Source organism: Tursiops truncatus, chromosome 3 (genome assembly GCF_011762595.2).
Source record: "Tursiops truncatus isolate mTurTru1 chromosome 3, mTurTru1.mat.Y, whole genome shotgun sequence".
NCBI lineage: Eukaryota > Metazoa > Chordata > Mammalia > Artiodactyla > Delphinidae > Tursiops > Tursiops truncatus.
In genome coordinates, this window is record NC_047036.1 from 167,181,657 (window position 1) to 167,209,224 (window position 27,568).

Genomic DNA, 27,568 nt, shown 5'->3' on the forward strand with positions numbered 1-27,568 from the left:
GTTCCATTACGGAATTGCTTAAGCAGCGTTTTAAATAACAAAAGGGGATATCATGTAATATTTTTGCCACCTGGAGATCAATACGCCGTCCTTCAGATGGCATGACGGATCGTCTTGGCGAGCTTCTCCGAGTTAATCCAATTTCCCTGGGTCTGGAAGGGACTGGGCGGGCTGGGCAAGGCCTCCCGCCTGCCAGACAGAGCCCAGCCTGGAATGTGCGGTCTCCCACCCCGCCTGTAAGCACTGCGGGGAACGTATAGAGAGCAGTGGGGGAGGCGGGCAAGGAGCCAGTTCTGCAAGGCAGTGGTTCCAACCAGAGATGATTCTGCCCAGCCAGGGGACACTGGGCAGTGTCTGGGGACCTTGGTGGAGGTCACACTGGGGGCTGCGCCTGGCATTGAGTGGGTGGGGGCCAGGGAGGCTCCTCCACACCCCATAGCGTGCAGGATGGCCCTCTACAGAGAATGACCAGGGCCCACCTTCCTCCCCATCTTCACTTCTGAGCTCTGTGTCCTTGTTATTCCAAAGCTCAGAGGGACCAGGCCTGCTGTGGTAGCACAGAGACACCCGGGTTCAAGTTCTGGGTCTGTGGCTGACAGTGTAATAGTCCAGGGAAAAGTCGCTCCGTTTAGTTTCTGCCACCATCACATGGGCCTCTGGGTCCCTCACCTGCCTCCCCGCAGGACTGTACAGATCCTGGAGCCAGGGATTCGATCCAGCCAGCATATATCGAGCACTTACTGTATACCAAGCACCGTTGTAGGTATTGGGGATCCAGCCACCAAGATGGAGAAAACGCCTGCCCCCGGGTGATTTAAATTCTAGTTGGGGAAGAGGAAGAATTAGTTGGTGAGTTAATAAATAAAGAAGGCAGTTTCAGAGGTTGGTTTCTCCAGAGAAACAGAACCAATAGGATGTATATACATCTAGAAAGAGATTTACTCTAAGGATTTGGCTCACGTGATTCTGGAAACTAGAAGTCATATGATTGGCTGTCCATACGCTGGAGACCCAGTCCAAGGGCAGGAGAAGATGGATGTCCGGCTCATGCAGTCAGGCAGAGGAGTGGATTCTCCCTTCTTCCACCTTTTTGTTCTATTCAGGCCCTCCACGGATTGGATGAGGTCCACCCACACACACTGGGGAGGACCATCTGCTGTACGCAGTCTACCGATTCAAATGCTTCTCTCTTCCGAAAACATCCTCACGGACACACCCAGGAATAACGTTTAACCAAAGATCTGGGCCCCGCCCCCGCCCCCCCCCTCAGTCAAACTGACACTAAAATTAACCGTAGGGGGCTTCAGTGAGGAGGTGACATTGGAGTAGGCGCCCTATGGTGGCTGCTGCAGGAAGGACAGGCTGTGGGGGGTGAGGGTGGGAGCCCAGGAACCAGGGAGGAGGCAACTACCTTGGGCCAGGCAGCTGATGATGGGGTGAGCCAGGTGGAGGCAGAGGAGGAGAGAGGTTCTGCATGGGTTTTTTGTTTTTTTGTTTTTTTGTTTTCCTCTGTACGCAGGCCTCTCACTGTCGTGGCCTCTCCCGTTGCGGAGCACAGGCTCCGGATGCGCAGGCTCAGCGGCCATGGCTCACGGGCCCAGCCGCTCCCCGGCATGTGGGATCTTCCCGGACCGGGACACGAACCCGTGTCCCCTGCATCGGCAGGCAGACTCCCAACCACTGCGCCACCAGGGAAACCCCTGCATGGATTTTGAAGGCAGAGGGGACAGGATTTACTGAAAGACTAGATGTTAGACCAAAAAAAAAGACGACCTTAAGGATATAATGTGAGACCACATATGGAAGCCAGGAGGCCTGTGGCAGTGCCCCTCTCAGGCCCTCAGCCTTGCAGTTTCTAAAATCAGGCTGATATAACCTGTCTCACAAATTTGTTTTATTCTTTCCCATTATGGTTTATCCCAGGATATTGAATATAGTTCCCTGTGCTATATAGTAGGACCTTGTTGTTTATCCTTTCAATATATAATAGTTTGCATCTGCTAATCCTAAACTCCTAATCCTTCCCTCCCCCACCTCCCCTCCTCCTTGGCAAACACAAGTCTGTTCTCTATGTCTGTGAGTCTGTTTCTGTTTTGTAGGTAAGTTGATTTGTGTCATATTTTAGATTCCACATATAAGCGATATGATATGGTATTTGTCTTTCTCTTTCTGACTTACTTCGCTTAGTATGATAATCTCTAGGTCCATCTATTTTGCTGCAAATGGCATTATTTCATTCTTTTTTATGGCTGAGTGGTATTCCATTGTATATGCATACATCTTCTTATTCATTCATCTGTTGATGGACATTTAGATTGCCTCCGTGTCTTCGCTATTGTAAACAGTGCTGCTGTGAACATAGGGGTACATGTATCTTTTCGAATTAGAGTTTTATCTGGGTATATGCCCAGGAGTGGGATTGCTGGATCATATGGCAACTCTATTTTTAGTTTTTTAAGGAACCTCCATACTGTTCTCCATAGTGGCTGCACCAGTTTACATTCCCATCAACAGTGTAGGTGGGTTCCCTTTTCTCCACACCTTCTCCAGCATTTATTATTTGTAGACTTTTTAACGATGGCCATTCTGACCGGTGTGAGGTGGTACCTCATTGTAGTTTTGATTTGCATCTCTCTAGTAATTAGTGATGTTGAGCATCTCTTCATGTGCCTCTTGGCCATCTGTATGTTGTCTTTGGAGAAATGTCTATTTAGGTCTTCTGCCCATTTTTTGATTGGGCTGTTTTTGTTTTTTTTTTGGTTATTGAGTTGTATGTGCTATTTGTATATTTTGGAAATTAATCCCTTGTCGGTCACATCATTTGCAAATATTTTCTGCCAGTCTGTAAGTTGTCTTTTCATTTTGTTTACAGTTTCCTTTGCTGTGTCTCACACATTTAGAATCAACAACCATGAAGGGCCCAGCTCCATGAGCCCATGTCCTTGTAAATCTCAATGCTGAGGTCTCCCTGACTTCTGTGGGGTTTTTTTCTTTTTCTTTTTCTCGTTTCCTTTTTTTGGCCGCACCGCACGTGGGATCTTAGTTCCCCAGGATCGAACCTGTGACCCCTGCAGTGGAAGCGCCAAGTCCTAACCACTGGACCGTCTGGGAAGTCCCTCCCTCACTTCTAGAGGATCACATACACAGTTTCAAGTTTCACAGTTTCACCCCACTGCAAACCAGGGCAGGGATGCACGCGTAGTTGGAGGATAGAAGTGTGTGCATGTGCGTGTGTGAGAGAGAAAGACAGAGACCTCTACTGGTGAAAGGTGACATTGCAACCTTGCTCTCTTAGACACCATGCCAAGATAAAGCCAAGAGGAGAAAAAGGTGAAATCTAGAAGTTCCTTACACAAGGAATAGACCAATTTGATTTTCTGGGCTCTGGGCATCTATGGGGAGGGTTGGAGTTGGGAGAATCCTAAGTAACAGGCAGTCAGGAAGAGAAGTGAAAGGCAGAAGCCTGGTGTATTTGTTTCCTGGGACTGTTGTAGCAAAGTATCACAAAAAAGCAGAAATTTATTCTCTCGCAGTTCTGGAGGCTAGAAGTCCAGAATCTAGGTGTCGGCAGGGCCATGCTCCTTCTGAATCTTCTAGAGGAGGATCCTTTCTTGCTTCTTCCAGCCTCTGGTGGCCCCAGGCATTCCTTGGCTTGGGCTGGCAAATCTCCCCATCTCCATCTGTCTTCACATGGCCACCTTCCCCCTGGGTCTGTGTCCTCACATGGTGCTGCCCACTCTGTGTGTGGATCTGGGTCTAAATTTCCCTCTTCTTATAAGGACACTAGTCATATTTGGATTTGACCACTCTAATGACCTCATCTTTTTTTGGTTATTTTTTGGGGGGGGGGATTTTGACTTTAAGGTGTTTTTGCTATATAGATATTTTTAGAATTCATACAGTGAAACATCAATTTTTTTTATGGTTTCCAGATTTTATCTCATTTAGTAAGGCTTTCATCAATCCCAAATAAAGTGAACAATTTTCCATTCTTATTTTTTGTTTGTTTGTTTGTTTCCTGTCTCTTCTTTTTTACATTTTTTTTATCAGAATATAGTTGCTTTACAATATTGTGTTAGTTTATACTGTACAGAAAAGTGAATCAGCTATATGTATACATATATCTGGATTTCTTTCTCATTTAGCCACCACAGAGCATTGAGTAGATTTCCCTGTGCTATATACAGTAGGTTCTCATTAGTTATCTATTTTATATATAGTATCAACAGTGTATATATGTCAATCCCAATCTCCCACTTCATCCCACCCACCCACTCCTTTTCCACTTGGTTTTCATCCATTTGTTCTCTACATCTGTCTCTATTTCTGCTTTGTAAATAAGATTGTTTATACCAATTTTTTCAGATTCCACATATATATGTTAATATATATTTGGTTTTCTCTTTCTGACTTACTTCACTCTGTATGACAGTCTCTAGGACCATCCATGTCTCTACAAATGACCCAATTTTGTTCCTTTTTATGACTGAGTAATATTCCATTGTGTATGTGTACCATATCTTCTTTATCCATTCCTCTGTTGATGGACATTTAGGTTGCTTCCATGTCCTGGCTATTGTAAATACTGCTGCAATGAACATTGGGGTACATTTCTCTCTTTTCTTTCATACATTTATTTATTTTATTTATTTATTTTTGGCTGCATTGGGTCTTCGTTCCTGTGCACGGGCTTTCTCTAGCTGCAGTGAGTGGGGGCTACTCTTCGTTGTGGTGTGGTGGCTTCTCATTGTGGTGGCTTCTCTTGTTGTGGAACACAGGCTCTAGGTGCATGGGCTTCAGCAGTTGTGGCTCGTGGGCTCAGCAGTTGTGGCTCACGGGCTCTAGAGCACAGGCTCAGTAGCTGTGGTGCATGGGCTTCATTGCTCTGCGGCATGTGGGATCTTTCCGGACCAGGGCTCGAACCCGTGTGCCCTGAGTTGGCAGACAGGTTCTTAACCACTGCGCCACCAGGGAAGCCCACATGTTTCGTTTTGAATTATGGTTTTCTCTGGGTTTATGCCCAGTAGTGGGATTGCTGGTCATCTGATGACTTCATCTTAATGCAATTATATTTGCAAAGACCCTATTTCCAAATAGGTCACATTCCCAGGTACCAGGTGTTAGGATCCCAAGGTATCTTCTGTGGGACACACAGTTCTACACATAACACTTGGCTTTGGGACTTACCACCTCCATGGGCAACATACTTTTTTTTTTTTTTTTGAGGTATGCAGGTCTCACTGCTGTGGCCTCTCCCGTTGCGGAGCACAGGCTCCGGACGCGCAGGCTCAGCGGCCATGGCTCATGGGCCCAGCCGCTCCGCGGCATGTGGGATCTTCCTGGAGCGGGGCATGAACCCGTGTCCTCTGCATCGGCAGGCGGACTCTCAACCACTGCGCCACCAGGGAAGCCCCTGGGCAACATACGTTGACCTCTTTGAGCCTCACTTTCCTCATCTGTAAAAAGAGATTGATAACGTCCATGAGGCTTCAGTGACACCACATGGGAAAAGCAAATAGGATGAAACCCGGCAGTGTATATTCTGAGCACGTGGAGCTTCTGCTGGTGTAGACACTCCCTTTTATCTCTGCTTGCATTCACTAGGCTCTTTTGTGACTTGGAGAGGGTGGAGGAGGGTGGAGTTTGATGAGCACAGGGGCAGCAAGTGGAAAGATGGAGAGATATAGGGTCCAGCAGCACGTAGCTGGCCCGCCCAAATTTGGGTAATTTGTAGCAAGTTGAATAAAGGTACTATTTTTGGAAGTGTGGTGAGGTTAAAGGATATTCCTAAGGGAAGACGCAGCACCTAGGCTAGCGACAGTGGGGAGCCCCTACCACCCCCAGATCTGAGGGAGGAAGGGGAGGACCCTGGAGAGAGCTGTATGGGACGGGCCACCCACCCAGACTTGAGCCTTTGGGAAAGGGACACAGCAACACTGCAGAGAGAAAGCCAGGGAAATATATACCCAGCCCTCTGTTACCCTACCTAACAGAACCCCCAGTTTGCTTGGCCATAAGCTTCATGCCTCCAGGGAGGCCGACCCAAACTTCAGTCCCAGGAGAGAAGTGTGATTTGTCTAAGCATGATCCTGCGTTTTTAATTCGTTCACTGGATCTTTACTGAGTACCTGTTATGTGCCAGGCACTGTTCTGAGCACTTAAGATACAATACAGAGCCAGTCAAATATCTCTGTCCTCATGAGCTGACTGTCCAGTGGGGGGGGGGGGGGGAGAAAGAGACGTAAAACAGTGAGCATGATAAATTAATATTGGGCATAGATGATAAGTATGACAAAAACAAATAGAGCAGGGTAGCTTCAAATGCAGCCTAGTTCCTGAATCTGCTCTCTCTCCCTCTTTCTCCCTCTCTCTCTCCCTTACCGCCCCCCACCCCAGCCCTAACTGTCACTGTCAACAGCCTCCATTCAACCCCAATGGAACCAGATTTAGGACGGATGTGGCAGAGGAAAGAGAGAATAAACCTGTATTCTGGCTGACCTGTTGCAATGTTGGATCAAACCCTCCCTGAAGTCCACTCTACTTCCGCATTAAATCCAAGCATGGCCCCACTTTACCCTGTAGGCTACTGAGGCAGGAGGAAATTCAGGAAACCCGCAGACTCTGTGGGAAGAAAGATGGTGAGCTGGTGGAACAGACTTCTCTCTGGTACTGCCTCTGATTTGCTGTGTGACATTAGGCAAGTGTCTTGTGATCTCTGAGACCAGTTTCCTCAACGATAAAATGAGATGAGACTATCTCTTTGGGAAGGTTGTTGAGAGATGGATAAGAAAGCATATGTGGGGAGCCTGGTAAAGGATTTAGCACACAGTAGGTGCTCAATAAATGGATGTGTTGTGGTTACTAGGGCCGTTTGCCGGATTCCAGTTCTCCTCCTGCCAGGGACATGATACAGTTGCACTTCCTTGCTGTTACAGATTGGATTCTGTCCCCTCAAATTCATGTGTTGAAGTCCTAACCCCCAGTACCACAGCAGGTGATTTTATTTGGAAATAAGGTCACTGCGGATGTAATTAATTAAGATGAGGTCATCCCGGAGTAGGGTGGGTCCTTAATTCCCTATAAATTATGTCCTTATAAAAAGGGTACATTCAGATGCAGAGACACACGCACATAGGGAAAATGCCACGTGAAGATGGGGGCTATGCAGCCAAAAGCCAAAAAACCACCAAAAGCCAGGAGGGAGGCCTGGAACAGATCTTTCCCTAGAGCCTTCAGAGGAGCATGGCCCTGCCAGCACCTTGATCTCGAACTTCTGGCCTCCAGAACTGTGAGATAATAAATTTCTGTTGTTTGTGTCACTTTGTTGGTGGTACTTCATGATGGCAGCCCCCTAGCAACCTAATACACATGACTTTTGAAGTGAGCCGTGGCTCCAGGGGTTGCTATGGCCAAGAAAACATGAACAGAATCGATGTGCCTCACTTCCAGGTGGAATCCTTTTAAAAGCAAGTGTGCAATTCCCTGTCCTCTCCCCGCCTTGGAGACCACCTTGTTCCACCCATCTGCCGTGATGCCTGCATACAGTGGACTCACAGGCTTCCTGCTAACCTGTGTTGGGAATACAGTGTGAGTGATAAATAAACCTTAGCTGTCTTTTTTTTTAACATTAAAAAAATATTTATTTATTTGGCTGTGCCAGGTCTTAGTCGAGGCACGCGGGTTCTTTTTATTTGCATCATGCAGGCTCTTACTTGCGGCATGCGGGCTCCTACTTGCGGCATGCGGGCTCCTACTTGCAGCATGCAGGATCTAGTTCCCTGACCAGGGATCAGGCCTGGGCCCCCTGCATTGGGAGCATGGAGTCTTAGCCACTGGACCACCAGGGAAGCCCCAAGCCTTAGTTGTCTTAAGGCCAGTACGATTTTGGGATTTGCTCCAGTTGCTATGGTTGTATAGATTCCTTGAAAATTTAGTGGCTCAAAAATAACGATTTGTTACTGCTCATGGTTTTGTGGGTCAGGAATTTGGGAACAGCTTAGCCAGGCAATTCTGGTTCGGAATCTCTCACAAGGTTGCAGTCTAGCTGTCGGCTGGGGCTGCATCATCTGAAAGCTCGACTGGGGCTGGAGGAGCCACTACCAAGCTGGTCCCCTCTTGGGGCTGTTGGTGGGAGGCCTCAGTTCCCCTCCACAGCACTGCTTGAGCCTCCTCACAACATGGTAGCTGGCTTCTCCCATAGTGAGTGATCCCAGAGAGAGCAAAGTGGCAGTTGGAGAGTCTTTTATGACTTGGCCCTCAGAACTTCCACTGACCACATGGGTCAGCCCTGACTCAGGGTGTGAGAAACTCCACAAGGGCACGAGTACAAGGAGGCGAGGCTCAGAGGGCCATCTTGGAGGCTGGCTCCATAAGGTTGCTGTAACCACACAACAAGCCCATCCTGCCTGATATAAGACACCATAGCACTGCCTGGCTGGGAGACCCTAGGAGAATTGCTTCTCCTTTCTGAACCTGAGTTTTCCACAGGTTCAGAAAGAGGGAGTTTCTTTTGTCAGCAATGTGGAAAGGGGGACTTCCTAGGAGGTAAACCGAGTCCATTGACTCTCTTACAAACCTGGAGATGCATTCATGGGTGAAAAGGTCTCCTTCTACCCACCTTCTTGTTGCCTGAATTGGAGATTTGCACCCAGAAATCTTGGCCAGGAGATCCAAAGGTGCTGTAGCATGGGAGCTAAGGTTGTAGAGTCTGGAATGAGATTCACAGGTACCAAATTTTGGTTCTGCCACCTACCAGCTGTGTGACCTTTGGCAAGATGCTGGATCTCTCTGGGCCTCAATTTTCTTACCTGTAAAATGGAGCTAACACTAACACGTACTTCATACAGGAGGTGAGGATTAAAACCTCACCTCAGGGACTTCCCTGGTGGTCCAGTGGTTAAGACTTCGCCTTCCAATGCAGGGGTGCGAGTTTGATCTCTGGTCGGGGAGCTAAGATCCCACATGCCTCATGGCCAAAAAATGAAAACATAAAACAGAAGCAATATTGTAACAAATTCAATAAAGACTTTATAAATGGTCCACATAAAAAAATGCTTAAAAAAACCAAACAAACAAACTCACCTCATCACAGACCGAAGGACCTAGCATGGTCCTTACCCATAGGAAGCATGTACTAACGTTGGCTGTTATTACCATGACTAAAATAGCCACTGAGAGGTCTAATCCCTGTTGAGCACCTCCTATGGGGGCCCCAGACTCACTGAACCTCAGAGCTGAAAGAGATTCTAAGGATCCTTGAATTCAACCTCTCTTATCCCAGGTGGGGAACTGAGGCCTCGAGAAGGGCAGAGAATTCTTTGCTTGGGTAACAGCCGACTTCCTGACCTTCATTTCCAGGGACTGCACTGCTGTGCTGCCTCTGGGCATGACATTTGGGCTGTGGAATGGGTGGGGGGTTGGTTAGGAGGGGTGAAACTGGCCAGCCAGGTGTGAGCAAAAACCTGGGGCTGGAAGAGCTTGAGGAATTTGGGGAAGAGATTGGGACTAGATGTCAGAAGACAGAGTACACTTCGATTCTTGATGACAAGTTCAAATGCTGGATCAAACCATTCCTGAAGTCCACCCTACTTCTGAATAAAATGCAAACCAAGCCCAACTTTGCCTCTTGAGCCACAGAGGCTGGAGGATATTCAGGGAACCCACAGACTTGGTGGGAAGAAATAGGGAGAGCTGGGAGACTGGGCTTCTCCCCTGGTGCTGCCAAGACTTGTTATTTATCAAGTTGGACCATCTGGACTGAAATTTTGGCAGCTGGGAGCCATCAAAGGTGGTGGAGCAGAGAAGCGACTCCCTTAAAACTCCCAGTGGTTGCACTCTTCTTTCCCCGGCTGGCTTGGAGAAGGCCTTGGGCTGCAGCCGGCCGGCTGGGATCCCCCAATCCTCCTGTGTCCCCCTGCTCAGACCTGCTGCTGGGCTATCATCACTGCAGGAGAGCCTGGGAACCAGAGACGAGAATGACCCATGATTGTCGCAGAGGCCTCTGCTCTAATTTCCCCCGAATAGATTTTGAGCGGCTAATGCGGCCCCCACTGGGCAGAAGATGGAGCGCCCGGCAGGGCCTCCAAGAGTAGAGAGGTTTGAGACCTATCCACTACCAGGGCCTTAACCCTCACCTGCTCACTCGCTGCCCTGGGTCCCAGGAAACTTCCAGTCTTGGGGGCTCTGAAGGGTGAGGGTGCGTCAGGAGCCCTGCTCTATGGATCCGGCCAGACTGCTGTGGGTCGGCCAGGCCCTACAGTGGGACATTAGGGTTGGGTTTAGGATTTAGTGTCAGGACTGCAAGGAGTCCAGCCTCTTCCAAGGATGCATATGGAAATTGAGACTCAGAGTGGGGTAGAATCTAGCATCCCAGCCTGGACTGGGGCTCAGCCTGGTTTAGACTAATCTTTTTTTTTTTTTTGGCTGCGTTGGGACTGCGTTGCTGCACGGGGGCTCTCTCTAGTTGTGGCGAGCGGGGGCTACTCTTCCTTGCGGTGCGCAGGCTTCTCATTGAAGTGGCTTCTCTTGTTGAGGAGCACGGGCTCTAGGCGCGTGGCTTTCAGTAGTTGCAGCACGCAGGCTCAGTAGTTGTGGCACACGGGCTTAGTTGCTCCGCGGCATGTGGGATCTTCCCAGGCCAGGGCTCAAACCCGTGTCCCCTGCATTGGCAGGCAGATTCTTAACCACTGCGCCACCAGGGAAGCCCTAGACTAATCTTAAAGGGGGCACCAAGCCAGTGTTTGTTGAATGAATAAAGGAATCCCCAGGGACATCTACAAGGCCAGCAGGGGTGGAATCCAGACACAGTGACAATCACCGTAGTTCTCCTTGCATATTTAGTGGATGCGGTCATGACCTTTCTCCCCCTAGGTGTCCAGAAACTCAGTGGGGGCACCACGGATATGTGGTTTCTCTCCCAGACCCCCCACCCCAGTCCTGGCAGGTGGGAGATGGTGGAGACAGCTGTGGGTGTTGGGAGGGAACACTGGGTGGCTCTGGCTGGAGCTTTCGATGTGTGGAGCAGAAGCCAGGACAAGGGTGGGACAGCTTGGGGGTGCAGCCAGGAGATGCTTGGAAGATGGGGGGGTGCCATCCTTGGGCTCAGGGTAGGGGTTTGGTCAAGAAGGCGGTGCCAGGGTCTGGCCGGGGCCATGTAGGAGGTGAGGATCATTTGGTCTTCCCAGAGCGCCTCAAAGGTCTTCTTTTCAGATTCTTTCCATATGGGGTTGTGGGTGTGACAGTAACAAATACTCAGGAGGGCTGGAATATTCCTCCAACATGTCAGGCCTGGTCCTGCCTCAGGGCCTTTGCATATGCTGTGCCCTCTGCCCAGATATCCACATGGCTGGCTCCATCTCAACTTTCAACTCTCTTGGCTCAAATATCACCTCCTCCCAGAGGCCCTCCCTGATTTCCCTGGGTTAAATAGCACCCCTGGGTTTCGCGACCCCACCATTCTATTTATGTTGGCTCTGACCTCATCAGAGTCTGAAATTTTCTTGTTTGTTTATCTGCCAATCCATTTCTTATCTGTCTCTCTCACTGAACTGTGCGAGGGCTGGGAGTGGGACTGTCTCGGTCATCCTGTCACCGTGCCTAGAATACTACCTGGTACGTAGTGGGTGCTCAGTTCGTACCTGTCAGTGGATGGGCAAGTCCCGCCTCTGGTGTGCCTTGAATTATTAATTCAAAATAAATCATGTCATGACCTTGTGAAGAGCGTAATTACACGCACTGGATTGTGTGTGGCATGCAGCAGAAGCATCTACTCATGATTAACATTCTCTGTTAAAATAAACCAGTGCTTTGGGTATTTCTTTAGTTTTTGCTTTCTTCTGGGGCCTTGGCAGCTAGAAGTGGCCTGGGTCTCATTTGCCTCTGAGATGCCTTGAGTGTTGGGCCTCAAAGAAGAACCTCATGGGATTGGATGATTGGCAGGGGAGTTACCCGAAGGGCCCGACCACGGGCCAGAAGCACTGTTGGGTGCCAGGCACATAATGGCGAAAATGACAGACCCACTTGTTCCTGTAACAGACAGGTTGAGGGCTCTGACTGGGTGCTGGGGACACAGCAGGACTTAGATGGACCCAGCCCCACCTTTACACGGCTCACTGTGACCAGGCAGTGACAGCAAAGCATGCTCCCAGCTGTTAAGGGGGAGGCACGGGCATTGTGGGAACCCAGAAGGGCTTCCAGGTGGAGGTAGCTTCCAGGCTGTAGTTGGATGGAGGCTGCAGGGAAGCGTGTTCTAGGCAAGGGGAACAGCAGCTCTGCATGGATGCCAGACATTCAGACTCTAGTCCAGCCCCTTCCCTGCAGGACCAGCTGCCACCCTGGGCTTCTCCCTGGATGTCCCCCAGTGCCTCCCTCCTCAGGGGCCAATTTGGTCTCAGCGTCTTCCCTGCAAACCTGCCCCTCCTCTTGGGTCCTTATCTCTGAGGTAGCCCCACCACGCCCCCATCCCCAAGTTGGAGACCCAGATGTCAGCCTCCTGCCCTGCCTCACTTTCACTCCCACCACAGCCTGTGAGTCTCTAGGTTCTGCCTGCTCTCCCTCCAAAGCCTCTCTTCCATCTGTCCTCTCCTTTCTGCCCCATGGCTCTGCCTTGACTGTAGCCCCCCACTCCCACCTACTCCTTGGTCCCCCAGCACCCCTCATGCACCCTCCAATTGCCTGAAGGAGCCATAGTTTCCCCACCCCACAAGCCTTTGCTGCACCCAATATCCCTTATTTTAGCTCCTCCCATCTCATCCTTCAGGTTTTTTGCTCAGAGTCACCTCCTCCAGGAAGTCTTCCAGGATGCCCCCCCCCCCCCGCCGCTGGGTCAGGTCCCCTCACCGTGAGCACCTGCCAAATAACTCCCATCACCCTGTTTTTGAGCCTGCCCAAATCCTTCCACAAGGGTAAACTTAAAAAAAAAAAATCTATTTTGGGCTCCTCTGTGTCCCCAGCGCCCAGCACAGGCTCAGACACACAGTAGGTGCTCAGTAAATATTTACTGAAGGAAGAAGTACCCGAGTGACAGCATGGAGTCAGACTCCCCACCTCAAGCCTCTCCCTGGCCCCTTGCAGCAACTCGGTTCCATTGAACCAGCATTTCTGTGTCCCTACTGCTCACAAGGCAGACTCCGAGGGGAAACTAGAGGGACGACCCGTGTGTGATGGCAGAACACGAGACCTGGGAAGTACCTTAAAGAGAGAAAACCTCTGTGACTTGGAGGGTGGGTGGGTGGATTTGAGGACCCCACCTAAAGAGACATCCTTTCCTTAGAGCGCTTCTGTCTGGTTCGAACCCAGGACCAGGGCCCCAAAACAACAGGATTATATTGTGCCCTTTTCCTTAAAGTAAGAAACAAAATTCTGATGTGAATCGCCTCCCTCTAATTCCCAGGGCAGCAGTACACTTTTTTTTCCTGTTATTAAATCATTTGCAATGACCGAGGTGCCTCCCACGAACGGCGCCGTGACTAATTCTGCCCCCTTTTGGGGCTTCTGCATCCCACCGCCGACTGCCCCCATTGTGAGTGGATCCTGGGCGGGGGCGGGGTAGGGGGTTCCCTGCCCAGGGACACGGGCACATGTGTCATCAAAGAAAATAAAAACCTGAGGCTGGGACAAAAGCGGCTGCAGGATCTTTAGGGGTGAGTTTTTCCTCGAAGTAAATGAGCCTTTGGCCTCTGCCTTCTTGTGCTCCAAGCCCAGAGCTTATCATCGATTTATTCATTTCATCCTCACACAGGTCTGTGATGTTGGCATTACCATTATCCCCATTTGACAGATGGGGAGACAAGGCCCAGTGAGGGATGGCATTACCATTATCCCCATTTGACAGATGGGGAGACAAGGCCCAGTGAGGGAAAGTGACTTGCCCAAGGTCACACAGCATGAGCCTGGCAGAGCTGGGATTCGAACACAGGCAGGGTGGCTGGCTCTTTTTTTTAATTTTTTTTTTTTTTTTTGTACTGGCTGGCTCTTAAACACCAGGCTGGGTGCTGGGCCCTGGCAGTTCCCTTCCCTCTCACAACCCTCCTGGGCTTTCCCTTGGGCTCCCAGGGCAAAGTCAAGGCTCCGAATGCTGGAGCTTTCTGAGCCGACCTCTGTACCTTCCATTCTGTTCACCAGCCGCCCTTGGCCTTCTCCATTCCCTCCCGCTAGGCTCATCAGACTCCCGACTTTTGCCCATGCTGCAGCCCCGCATCTTCCAGGAAACCCACTCCAATCTCTCCTGTCTCCTCTTTGATTCTCACAGATACCAGGCACCAACCTGCCTCAGGGCTTTTGCACTTGCCATTTCTGCTTCCTGAAACACCCTCCCCTACTTCTCTATATGGTGCTTTGCTCGTAGGTCCCCTCCTCAGAGAAGCCTTCCCTAGCCCCCCACTATGCTCCCTTCCATCAATGTTTTGCTGATTTTCCCCCATGTTTACTATCCACCATCATGCCCACGGGTCCAGGGGCCACGCTTAGTCTTGGCCGCTGCTGAGTATTCGGTGTTCAATGCTGAGCCAAACTTTCCAACCCTCAGCATCAAGGCCTGTGATTTTTTTTTTTAAATAAGGAAATTTTTTTTTTTAATTTATTTTGTCTGTGCCAGGTCTTAGTTGTGGCACGCGGACTTCTTAGTTGCAGCACGTGGACTTCTTAGTTGCAGCATGCGGACTCTTAGTTGCGGCATGCATTTGGGATCCAGTTCCCCAACCAGGGATCGAACCCGGGCCCCCTGCATTGGGAGTGGAGAGTCCTACCCACTGGACCACCGGGGAAGTCCCTCAAGGCCTGTGATTGATCCCCAGTTGACAGATGGGGAAACTGAGATCCCCCAATGCCAGGACTTTGCCCAGATCCTCTATTCTGACCCCTCTGGGCCATGACCCCCAGGGGGTGGGTGTGGTAGGCAGAATCCTGGTTCCCCTGGAACCTGTGACTATGATACCTTCCGTGGCAAAAGGGAGTCTGCAGATGGGATTAAGTTAAGGACCCTGAGATGGGGGATGATTCTGGATTTTCCGAGTGATCCAGCGTCATCCCAAGGGTCTTTATAAAAGGGAGGCAGAGCGTTAGAGCCAGAGAAGGAGACCTGACAACAGAAGCAGAGGCTGGAGTGAAGCTTTTTGAAGATGGAGGGCGGGGCCACGAACCAAAAAATGCGAGCGCCTCTAGAAGCTGGAAAAGACGGGAAAGCACCATATAGAGAAGTAGGGGAGGGTGTTTCAGGAAGCGGAAATGGCAAGTGCAAAAGCCCTGAGGCAGGTTGGTGCCTGGTATCTGTGAGAATCAAAGAGGAGACAGGAGAGATTGGAGTGGGTTTCCTGGAAGATGTGGGGCTGCAGCATGGGCAAAAAAAGGCTTCCTGGAGCCTCCGGAAGGATCAGCTCTGCCCATGCCTTGATTTTCGCCCAGTGAGACCCATGCGGGACATCTGACTTCCAGAACTGTCAGGCAATAAATTTGTGCGGCTTTGCTAAGTGCTTCACTAAGTTGGTGGTCATCGGTTACACCAGCCCAGGAGACGCATACATCAGGCAGCTCCCAACAGCCTCTCCATGGATACAAGCCCTTTTGCTTGGTAACATCCCTGAAGCCTCGCAGCTTTTATTTTGACACGTCTCAGTGTAAAAGTCGTGTGTGTGTGTGTGTGTGTGTGTGTGTGTGTGTGTGTGTGTGTGTGTGTGTGTGTGTGTCAGGGCAGTGGGTGCTGGTCACCTGATCTGCTCTGATCCCAACCCTCTGGGATGGTGGAGAGCCTCAGAGACAGAAACAACCTCAGCCAGGCTTGGCTACGTGTCCTGTGATGCGGCTAATGTGGGCTTTGAGTCCAGCCACCTACAGCCTTCAGAAGACCTGGCGGGACAGACACCTCCTGCTCCAAGAAACGGTCTCTGATTACTCAGGTTACTCCGGGTGCAGCCAACAGCACTCATCACCCTGGGACCGGAGCTGCCTGGTCATGTGACCATCTGTGAGCCCCGGGAGGGCCGAGCGTACCTGCTGTGTCCCCAGCGCCCCACGCACAAACCATCGCATAGTAGGAGCTCAGTCAATATTTTGGTCTGAATTAAACAACATACCTAAGATGGATTATTATTACAGAAAAGGCCCAGAATGGAGAGGGGAGGCTCCTGAGGCCATCTGGGGATTTGCCTTGGGATGATATTGGAATGGTGGCTAGGGTCCTCCCTCTGGATACCCTGACTAGCCTCTGAGGCTCTCCTCTCCTCTCAGCTTCTGGAGAGGACCCCTGTACTAGGAGCTCGCCTCCCGACGGCTGGGTGACTTTCGGCAAGCACCTTCCACCCTCTGAGCAGCTCCCAGATCCTACATTCCACCACGGAGGGAACCTAAATGTCTGATTACTGACAAGGCACAGAGACAGCAAGTGGATTCCTCAAGGTCACACAGCAAGGCAAAGAGAGAGGGGCCCCTGGCTACCAGGTGGTCTCTGCTTCCCACTTCCCACTTCAACTTTGGGATCGTACCAACCCCTTCCCCAGCCTCCCTTCTTTCTCTGGGCCTGAGGAGGGAGTGCTGAAGGTAGTCACCCTGGCACGGGTTAATGGACGTCTGGCAGCCAGACCATTACAAAGACAGTCCCGATGAATTTGTATTTGTGAATATCTCAATGCCGCTGCCCTGGCCAAGCCAGCCCGCCTAGGGCCCCGCCCGTCTTTGTCAACATCTCAAAGCGCCAGGCGAGAATCCCCTTCAATGCAAACCTCCGCCGAACACTTGGCAAATCTCTTTTATTTTTCCCTCTCTTTATTCTCACCCTCCTTTTCCCTCCTCTCAGCTCAGGGAAGAAGCGATGAAGGGCAGAGGAGGCCAAGGAAAGATGAACAAAGCCACCGCGTTCCAGGCCGGCCGGGCAGAATGGGAGATTTTCAGGCGGATTGTGGAATTCAGCGGGTTGAATGGAGGCCGCTTCGAGCGAGGATTCTAGCAGCTCAGATCACAAAGGCGGCCGAGCGGGGCCTCCTCGGCAAAGCTGCCAACACCTGCTCCCTTTTCAGCGCCACAATAGGGAAGTTAAGCTTCGGCCACGGCCTCCTGCATCCCGAAGGGACCTAGCCCGTGGGGCTCAGCTGCCCTGGGAGCTGCAGGGACGTGAGAAGGACAGCAGAGGGGTCTCTCGATGGCTCCCTGGCCCCCACCCGCTTGGTGCCAGGAGCACCCGCAGTTGTGACAACCACAGATGTATCTGTGATAACGCCCGGTTGATCTTGGGCGGCCTCGGCCTACAGCAGCTTGAAGCAGGGTTTTGGTTTCTGGCCGGTGACAGGTCACAGCGGTGAGAGCACCGAATCCTAGCCACTAGACCAGTGGTCGGTGACGAGGCCCTGGCGCTATGGCTTTGCAGAAGAAGAATTCCCACAAAGATGGAAAGTAGTGAAACAAGTAAAGTATTTATTAAAGGAAAAGAAGAGTGCAGTACGTGTGGCTAGACACACGGGCGGGCTCAGAGAGAGAGTCGCACCCTCTTGGTAGTTTGAATCCCTTTTATGAGGCGTTTCTTCCGGGTTTCCTTTGGCCAATCATTTTGATTTGCCTGGTTCAAGTCCGTATTTGGTATATCTCAGGATTTTCCCACGTGTGAGCGCGCATCTCTTAGCCAAGATGGATTCTACCGAAGAGGCCTATGGGTAGTGACCATCAGTTACCATCACTTAGCATCCCTCCCCTTTTGACCTCCCAGGAGCCTTTCTGTGCATGTGTAGTCGGGATGTCTCCTGACTTCAAGAATGAGGAATATGTGGTCTCTTATCTTCTATCTGGGCAGGGCCCAGCCTCCTCTCTCAATTGTCCTGTTATTCCCGTCTGAGTATCAGTCCACAAGGAACGAACTCAAACCATTTGCCCTGGGGGCCCATCTGTCTCCTGCCTCACAGTGTCCCCTGGGTGCAGGATTGCCCCCAGATGAAAACCACTGCTTTCCATTATTTTTTTTTTCATATCTTTATTGGAGTATAAGTGCTTTACAATGGTGTGTTAGTTTCTGCTGTACAACAAAGTGAATCAGCTCTATGTATACGTATATCCCCACATCCCCTTCCTCTTGAGCCTCCCTCCCACCCTCCCTATCCCATCCCTCTAGGTCGTCACAAAGCACCGAGCTGATCTCCCTGTGCTGTGCGGCAACTTCCCACTAGCCATCCATTTTGCATTTGGTAGCGTGTATATGTCAGTGCGCCCCCCTGCGCCCTCTAGTCTGTCTCTTCGTCGGCGTCTTTATTCCTGCCTCGCCACTAGGTTCATCAGTACTATTATTATTATTTTTTTTTTTTTTTTTTTTGGCTGTGCGGCTCGCAGGATCTTAGTTCCCCGACCAGGGATCGAACCCATGCCCCCAGCGATGGAAGCACGGAGTCCTAACTACTGGACCGCCAGGGAGGTCCCTGCTTTCCATTATTATTAATTCTTAGAAGTGACTTGGTTAGGCCAAAGCACGTGCCCATGGTTTGAAAACATTGACAGATGTTGTCCGCTGGTCCTCTGACCAGTATTGTCAAGTTGTATCTATGACCCTCCCGGTAGCTGGACACATCATGACCTATGAGACCAGATACTTCCCGGCCCAAGGTGAGACTGCAGGAGGGACTTCCCTTCGGAGCTCTGACCCCTCCTTGGCTGGAACTTCACTCCCCACCCCTGCCACCAGCCTCTGCAGAAGGGGAGCCCCCACCCCTCCCTTACCCTGGGGGTGGATGGAAAATTCCCACCTGCTGTGACCTGGACTGAGGAGCTGGCCCTTCCTTTGATGGAGGAATAACAGGGAAGCAATCAGCTTCCAGCTGAGGCTCTGAGGGGGGATCCTGTCTGGTCCCTGGTTGGGGAAGGAGGGACCAAAGCAAGGAGAGTGAGGGCTCCAGGCCTGCGGGATGGTGAGCTTCAGGGCAGAGACAGGGGCTGTTTGAGGGCCTGATGTCTCGAGATCCATGGGGTCCCTAGCACCTCTTGCCCCAATGCATGCATGCATTCATTCATTCAGTATCTACCTCCCCCCTCAGTGCCCTGACCTGAGTGCTGGGGACACAGCAGTGACAAAGACAGACCCTGCCCTGTCCTCCTAGAGCTCACAGTCCAGAGATGGACACGTGACTGGGTAGTCGCCACTGGGTGAAGAGAGCTCTGATGGGAAGCATGCAGGCAGCTGAAAGAGCTCGGGGAAGCCCCTGAGCCGGCCTGGAGGTCGGGGTGACTTCTAAGCTGAGTCTCGAAGGGTCCAGGGAGTTTAGTTGGGTGAAGATGGAGAGTGAGTAGCCGGATCAGATTTTAGGAGCCTTTTTGGGGAGGATGGATGGGAAGGCTTGGGATTGGAGGCAGGGAGACCAGGGAGGAGCAGAGGTTGGGATTCAGGCAGACAGGGGAAGGCCTGTGATGGGCAGTGGGGACAGGCAAACCGAGGGGTGCCCCTGAGATGGGGACAGGTTTGGGGGCAACATCCAGAGCTGCCCAGATCCCCCTGGGTTTGATGCTTTGACAGGGGTCCCTCCAGGCTTGGGTGCCAGGATTGGTGGAGTGACGGCTGTAAACAGCCGTGGAGAGCCATGCAAATGCGTCTAGAGCGGGCCGACAGCCCGAATGACGAGTGACGGGCCCGTTATTAGCTCGAGAGCGCGTGGGTTTAAAATAGCATCGTGGCAGCAACAAAAGCAATTTGCCTCCTGAATTTTCATTCTGAGTGGATGAGCTGCTTTTAATCAAGCAAGGCGTCCCAAAATGCTCTTAATTACCTCAAGTCAAGGGCTCGGCAGTAATTTCGATGTCGACTTTCGGGTGGGCGTGATTAGGTTTTCATCAAAGAGGTTGCAGGGAAGATGAGAAGGATGTTAGGGTGAAGTCGGACCCGAGCTGCCCTGGATGGCCCAATGGGGAATCAGCGGGCAGGGGCCTGTGGGCCAGAGCCAGGCCTCGGGGCGGGAAGGTCAATCTCAGGCTTGACTGTATGGCTTTGGCAAGTCATCACCCCTCTGGGGGCCTTGGTTTCCTTTCTCCATTAAATGCAGAGGTTGGTGATGGCTTCATGATGAGGATAAAATGAGAGCGTGCTTGAAAATGTCTTAGCATCAGATCAGTCAGGTCATTCATCATTCATTCATTCATTTATTCACTCATTTATTTCCTGAGCACCTCCTGTGTGCCAGGCCCTGTTAAAACAGGGCACCGGAAACTCAGCAACAACCATGACAAATGACATCCTGCCTCTTGGGTCTAGCAGAAGGGACAGTCACCAAACACGGAACTCATCACATTTCACTGATTCTAAGATGCTTCATTTTCCTGTTTTAACATCTCTGAAATTGGGATGTGTCCTCTTCCCCTGTGCCATGATTTAATTGGCAGGGATGTTTTCATCCTTAGCAGGATATAAAACAAGGGTGGGTTTTCTCTTTGATGGCATCTCAGAGTCCATGGGATACAGTAATAAGTAAGTATGTGGCAGGGGGTGTTTGAAGGTGAGGAGGGAAGAAATGAAAGATGGTGTTTTCCAAAGTCCTTGACACCAGCCGAGAAACTCTGTTGCTCACGTCACACCTAAGGGTCGGGGCCACGGAAGCATGCAAGTCTTCTGCAGCTGGTCACGTATCACGTGGTTACAATGCAGTTAGAAGAGGACCAACCATATTTAGCGTCTCACCGGAGAGGGAGTCCCAGGTATTTGGGGTAGGACCGTGGTGAGATGGTGGAAGGAGCTGGAAGCATTGGGCAGTCGCTCCAGGGGTTGCCCTGGCAAAGGTACTGGGTTTTGTTGATTTGTGGAAGTTGGAGCAACTTTCTGGCCTGTGGACAGGTGGTTTCTATGGTGGCCTCAAGTCTCCTTGATGGGATGATAAACCACATGGCTGCAGAGGCTCGGAGCGTCATACCCCGGAGGAAAGCCAGCTCCTGGAAACAGGCAGGCTCTGGAGTCAGACGGGTTTAGGGGCCAATTCCGGCTCCACCACTTCCTGGTAAGCGACCTTGAACAAATGATGTTCCCTCCTGAGCCCAGTGTCTTGGTCTGTAAAACAGAGTCAGTATCAATTCTTACCTGGGAGCGTGGGGATGTGGGTTAAATGAAATCACTCAGGAAAAGTACTGAGCATAGCACCTGGACCATAGGAAGGGCTTGATCAGCATTACCTATTAGAATCAGGAGTCTTCACTTTCATCCAGAACCTGCATCACCTCTTTCTGTCCAAACTGTCAAAAAACTTCCAGTCTTATTTATTAGATCAGGCTTGGTTTTGCTGCAGTAACAAACAGCCCCTAGGTCTCAGAGGTTAATGACATCAAAGATTTATTTTTCGGCACTTCTCTGGCAGTCCAGTGGTTAAGACTCCACGCTTCTAATGCAGGGGGGCGCGGGTTTGATCCCTGTTCTGGGAACTAAGGTCCCACATGCTGTGTGGTACGGCCAAAAAAAAAAGATTTATTTTTCACTCACATTGTATAGTCACTGTGGTTTTTTGGGCCGGGGGCCTGCCTCATGTCACCTGACTCAAAGATGCTGGCTGATGGAGCAGCCACTGTCTAGAATATTGTTGGTCTCCGTGTCAGAGAGAAAGACAACTCTGGAGGTTCTCTTACTAGCAATAAATGCTCTGGCCTGAAAGTGACACAGGTCGTTTCCTGGTCCGTATACCAGAACTAGTCATATAGCCCCACCCAGTCCAACCATTCGTGGATGTGCTCATGTAACAGTCAGCTATTGCTGTGTGACAAACATTCACCGAATCTCTTTGGCATACAGCAGCAAGCATTTATTTCTCATTGCACATCTGTAGGTCAGCTGGGCTCAGTACTCAGTGTCCAGATCTGGTCCATGTGTTTCTCATCGTCCTTGGATTAGTGGCAGCTCAAGATATATTTGTCTGATGGCTAAAGGCAGTAGCACAAGAGGGCATGCGGAAGAATGCAGTCCCTCTTAGGGCCTCCCCTCAGATTTGACACACTATCACTTTTGCTCATATCGCTTTGGCCTAAGCAAGTCTCATGGTTGGGACTGACATCAGTGGGTCAGGGAAATATGTTTCTCCTGTGGAGTTTGGGGATCTGTTGGAATTTGCTGAGTAATAATCTAATCTTCCATAATCCAGAAGGTGAGGTCAGGAAATATTTGGTGAGAGCATTATTAGTTACCATGCATTAGCCATATACATAAATGCCCAGGTCGTAAGTGGAAAGACCAGGTGGATATGAGCTTCAGGTGTGGCTGAATCCAGGAGCTCATTTCTCTCTGTCTCTCTGCTCTGCTTTCTCTGCATTGTTCTGTTCTCAGACTCTGCGTAGAGAGCCTAACAAGAGGTCTGCAGCAAGATGTCTAACCTCATATCCTTTCAGGTTTGAGCCCAGCAGGAATAGCCTGCATTATGACAGTCCTTTTTTCAGGTATCAGATCTCTCAAATAGCATGTGACAAAGAAACAGCAACCTTCATCACTTGATTGACAGATCAAATGAGCAAATTATAGCCTTCTCTTCCCACTGCTCCCCTCGTACTCCCTCCCGGTCACACTGAGAAGCTCATCTTTTACAGAACAGGCTCTCCTTTCCCAGGGTCCCCCTCTCCCAGTGTTTGCTCATACAGTCCCTGCCTCCGCACCTCCCCCGGGGGATCGGATTACACAATCCAATAGCACAGGCCCCCAGGGGGCCGGGCTAGAGTTCTTTGTGCGGATCCCTGATGCTGCGGGCCCTTCTCAGCTCTGCCCACAAGTGCATTTGCTTGAACCCAAGTCAGCCGGCTCGGAACGTGAGCCTCTTGGCTCAGGTCAGAAAAACAGGGCAGCAGCCAGCATGGAGTTTGTTTAATTGATTTGCTCCGAAGTGGCCATCTTTCTGGATAGTCCCAACTGGAGAAGGCAGGGTGGAATCAGGAAGCTTGCCCTGGGCACTTGCTCACTGCCACCCCCTCCCCAGGCTGGGAGCAGAAAAAGCTGGATCCAGGCACTCCCAGCCCCAAGTGCTGAGGGTGGGGCCAGAGGGCATGACCAGGTCTGGTGCGGAGCTGACAGCACTGTACGTGGAGTCCAACAGACTTGGGTTCAAATCCCTGCTTGGCCACTTATCCACTGTGACCTTAGCCAAGCCCCTTAACTTTGTATGCCTCAGTTTCCCCATCTGTGTAAACTGAGGAAGGCAGTAGCCTCTAACTCGTAGAGCTGTTCCAGGGAGTTAATACACCAACGGAAGGAACCAGCAAACTTTTATTGTAAAGGGCCAGAAAGTCAACGTTTTCAACTTGGTGGACCATATAATCCACTCCACCATTGTTGTGCAAAACCCACCCATAGATGATACGTAAATGAATGAGCGTGGCCGTGTGCCAATAAAACTTTATTTATGGACACTGAAATTTGAATTTCATATCATTTTCATGTGTCTCAAAATATTATTCTTTGATTTTTTTCCCCAATCATTTGAAAATCTACAAAACAGGTGTTGGGCCATATTTGACCCCTGGCTGACTCCTTATGTATATAGAGCATTTGCAAGAGTATCAATATTTCGTGAATAGAAAGTGCTCAACAAATGCTACTACTATTGTTATTGTTTGTTGTTTTTGTTTTTAATCTGGAGTCAGGGTGTGAGAGCACAGAAGGACCTCAAACATCCATTTGACGAATGAGGCTGCTCCTCTTCCGAGCCATGTGACCTGGAGAGGTTTCACCTCTCTGAGCCTCAGTCTCCCCATCTGTACAATGGGTATGGCATTACCTCCCTCAGAGGCAGAGTGATGACTCACCATCCACCCCCCTCCATGACCATGCTGCTCTGCTCTCTTTCAGGCTTCCAGACCTTTGCTCTTACTGGTCCCTCCTCCCAGAATAAACTCCCCCAACTCACCCATTGCCTCTGTCTCATCCTTGGGGGTCAGCACAGAGGCTGCCTCATCCAGGAAGCCTTTTGTGACACACAGAGTGGATCAGGGCTCCCCCAGTGTCCTGTGCATCCCTCTCGCCCATCATAGCAGATATGACACCAGGCTGGGAGTATCAGTGCTGCTCCAAGAGGTCTCGGGGCTGTGTCTTTTCTACACACAAGCCTGGACAAAAAAGGGATACCAAAAATATGTTTGGATTTAATGTCTTTCTCCCAATTCCCAAACTCTCTTACCCTCAGCTCCTCCCTCTTCCTCCTTTCCTTCTTTCTCTCTCAGAAACCCCTTGGGGCCCAGAGCCATTGCAACATCTCCCTCTCTTTGCTTCCTGTGGCAGGCAGACCCTAAGGTGGCTCTCATGATTCCTGCTTCCTGACACCCACACCTTTGTGTGGCCCTCTCCCCTTGCATGTGGGTGGGGCTCATGACCTGATTCTAAGCAACAGGGTATGGCAGGGGTGAGAGGAAGCCACTTCTGTGATTATGCTGCCTTATTTAAGACTCTTTCTTGCTAGCAGCCTTGCCACTCTTTTTTTCTTTTACTGGCAAGCAGACATTTTGAGAATAGTCCCTGGAGGGGATCATGTGGCAAGGAACTGTGGGTGGCCTCTAGAAGCTGAGAGCAACATCCAACTGACAGTCAGCAAGAAGCTGGGGCCCTCAGGCTTATAGCCACAAGGAAATGAGTCCTGCCAACGACCTGCAGGAGCTTAGAAGCAGATCCTTCCCCAGTTGAGTGTCTGATGAGACTATTGTCCCAGAGACACCAAAACTGCAGCCTCATGAGAGACCTTGAAGTGGGCCACCCAGCTAAGTCATGCCGGGATTCCTGTCCCACAGAAACTGAGATAGTAAATGTGTTCTTTGAAGCTGCTATGTTTGTGGGTACTTTGTTACACAGCAATAGCTGACTGATACATTTCCACTTAGATATTTCCTTCAGGGCTCTTCTACAGCTCAGGTAACATACAGGGAGCTCCATATTCCCCATCCAGCCTCCATGGCACCACTCTAACAAGGCCCAGTGTCATGGGGTGGGATGTGGCTGCATTGGGGCTCTTGCAGGCAAGGCTGGATGGGTAGCAAAAGCCAGAGAGGGGTAACTAAGGACATGGTGCCCGTCATCCCTAGGCCTATGGGGTCCAGGCCACCTGCCCCTGGGGAGGAGGTGGCGGTGGGCCTAGGCTACCTCATACTGGGTATGGGCTCCTCTGTTAGTTCCAAAGCTGTTGGGCTGTGTCCCACTCTGAACAAGAGGTTATAGTGTGGGACGCTAATAAGTGGGGGTGACTTATACAATGTCGTTTGTTGGCTCAGACAGGGCATTAAATGACACTGAATAAAGAGAAAATTCATTCTCTCGAAGTCTTTTGGAATCTTTTTAGCACCACACTGTCCCATACAGTAGCCACTAGTTACCTGTGGCTATTTAAATTAATCAAAATAAAATAAAATTCAATTGAAAGCAGGGTCTCAAAGAGATATTTGTACATCCATGTTGATAGCAGCATTATTCACAATAGCTGAGAGGCAGATGCAGCCCCAGTGTCCATCAACAGGTAGATGGATAAACAAAATGTGGTCCATCCATACACTGGACTATTATTCAACCTTAAAAAGAAAGGACATTCTGACACCTGCTACGACGTGGATGAACCTTGAGAACATGATGCTCAGAGAAATAAGCTAGTGACAAAAGGACAAATACTGTCTGATTCCACTCACAGGAGGTCCTAGAGGAGTCACGTCCATAGAGACAGGAAGTAGATGGTGGGGGCCAGGGGCTGGGGGAAGGGATGGGAAGTCAGTTAATGGGGACAGAGTTTCAGTTTGGGAAGATGAGAAAGTTCTGGAGATGGACAGTGGGGCTGGTCACATGACGATATAAATGTACTTAATGCCACTGAAGCTGTGCACTTAATAACGGCTAAAATGGTAAATTTTATGCTATGAGTATTTTACCACAATTTAAAAAATAAAATAATTAAATAAATTTAAAATGCAGTCCCACAGTTGCACTGGACACAGAAACCACATGCCGCTGGTGGCTCCCATATTGGACAGGACAGATATAGATCATTTCTCTCTTCACAAGAAGTTCATCAAGAACTTGCTTTAATGCCTCCTCACATGCACTAATTTTTCTTCTAAAGAGGAAAGAGGCCCTGTGGTCACAGCTTGGGGCCCAGGACAGGGAGAATTTAATAAGTGGGCTTTGTTTTTCGCTGTGGATCCCCAACTGTTCTCCGCAGAGAGCCAGAGGGCCCCAGTGAGCACCTGAGTCAGGCCCCGCCGCTCCTCTGCCCACAGCCCTCCAGGGCTCCCACCTCCCTTGGGATAAAACCTCAAGTCCTCCCCTGCAGCCCACAAGGCCCTGCACGACCTGCCCCGTCCCCTCCCTGCCCTCCCCTCCTCCCTCTCTCCCCCTTGCTCATTCTGCTCCAGACACACAGGCTCTTCACTGTTCCTCCAACACACCAGGCATGGTCCTGCCCCAGGACCTTTGCATGGGCTGTTCTCTCTGCTGGCAGCTCTTCCTTCAGAAATCTACATGGCTCCCTCTCACCTCCTTTGGGTTTTTGCTCAAGGGTCTCCTGGGTGAAACCCTCATTTTCATCCTAATTAAAAATTGCAGAGTTTATTCAGAATTTACAAATAGCTCCTATCCTACCTTCCAGACAAGAGCCTGGGGCTCACAATCTGGAACTCTCTGAACAGTACTCCTAGGATGGGGGTCTAGAATGCCCTGGCCTGCCCATGACCTTGTCCTCAGCCTGGCCTGTCCCCAGCTGGCTCTGCCCCCCTCCCTCCAGGAGCTCAGAAATTCGCCCGGTGCACAGATGCCAGACAGGAAAATTAATTGGGCCTTGCTAGGGCTGCTCTCCCCGCTCCTCATCAATAACAGCCGTAAAGTAGAATTTATGCAGCAGTGCTGGCTCCGGATGGAAACTGGGAGGAGGGGTAACGTTCTAGAAAAGTCAATCCCTCACCACGGGAACAGGCGGCAGCTGGGGCTCCAGAACACCAGAGCCAGCTTCCTGCTGCCTTTCTAGAGGTTGCACCTTTCCCTGGGTTGGGTGGGGGGGGACGAAAGAAGATGCCCCCTGGCTTACCCAGTCCTTGGTCAGGAACCACTTACCTAAATATATTCCACATTTATAAACACCTACTGTGGGTCAAGTGTTTTGGGGACATTAGAGGTTTTAATTGGGAGTTAGGGATTATTTTTTATGTCTACTTTAACCAGCAGGGAAACTGGCACATAGAGGTTAAGCAACTTGCTTAAGGTCGCACAGCTGCTGCTCTCACACTCACCCCTGGCTTAGGGGTTTGTGGGGACCAGGGTGTGACAAAGGCAATGTAGGCAGTCAGGGAAGATGTGACCTGCCAGCTGGAGGACACCAGGAACACGCCATCCTCATCACCACTGTGGCTGGGGATCTGGCTGGGGACCCAGCTTATGCACCTAGGCTCTACACAGTCACAGACTGATTTAGCTAAGGGCTGCTGGCCACACCTAGAACTATTGAATGGAACATGCTTTGAAGCCCTTGCATATGCCGATCCTTTGGTCTCCATTGCCTTTCCTCCCCTTTCCCTTCTGAGAAGGGGCTCTTCTAAGTATCCCTGGGAAGTTGAGTGGCCTGTGGGTTCAAAGCCTGGCTCTGCTGTGTGACTTTGGGGAGGTGTATTCCCCTCTCTGGGCTTCGCT

At 50.6% G+C, this 27,568-nt stretch overlaps 1 protein-coding gene across 2 annotated transcripts in view; it reads left to right on the forward strand.

Annotated features, from left to right (window-relative positions):
* The window catches only part of LOC117311799 (ubiquitin domain-containing protein TINCR), a 60,919-nt gene extending 34,707 nt beyond the window's left edge, over positions 1–26,212 (forward strand). The window contains exon 3 of one of the 2 annotated variants that reach the window (XM_073803387.1): positions 16,787–26,212. The gene's annotated coding sequence lies outside the window, so the exon portion shown is untranslated. The remainder of the gene's footprint in view (positions 1–16,786) is intronic. The other variant, XM_073803386.1, reaches the window with a different exon arrangement.
* The last annotated feature ends 1,356 nt before the right edge of the window (positions 26,213–27,568 follow it).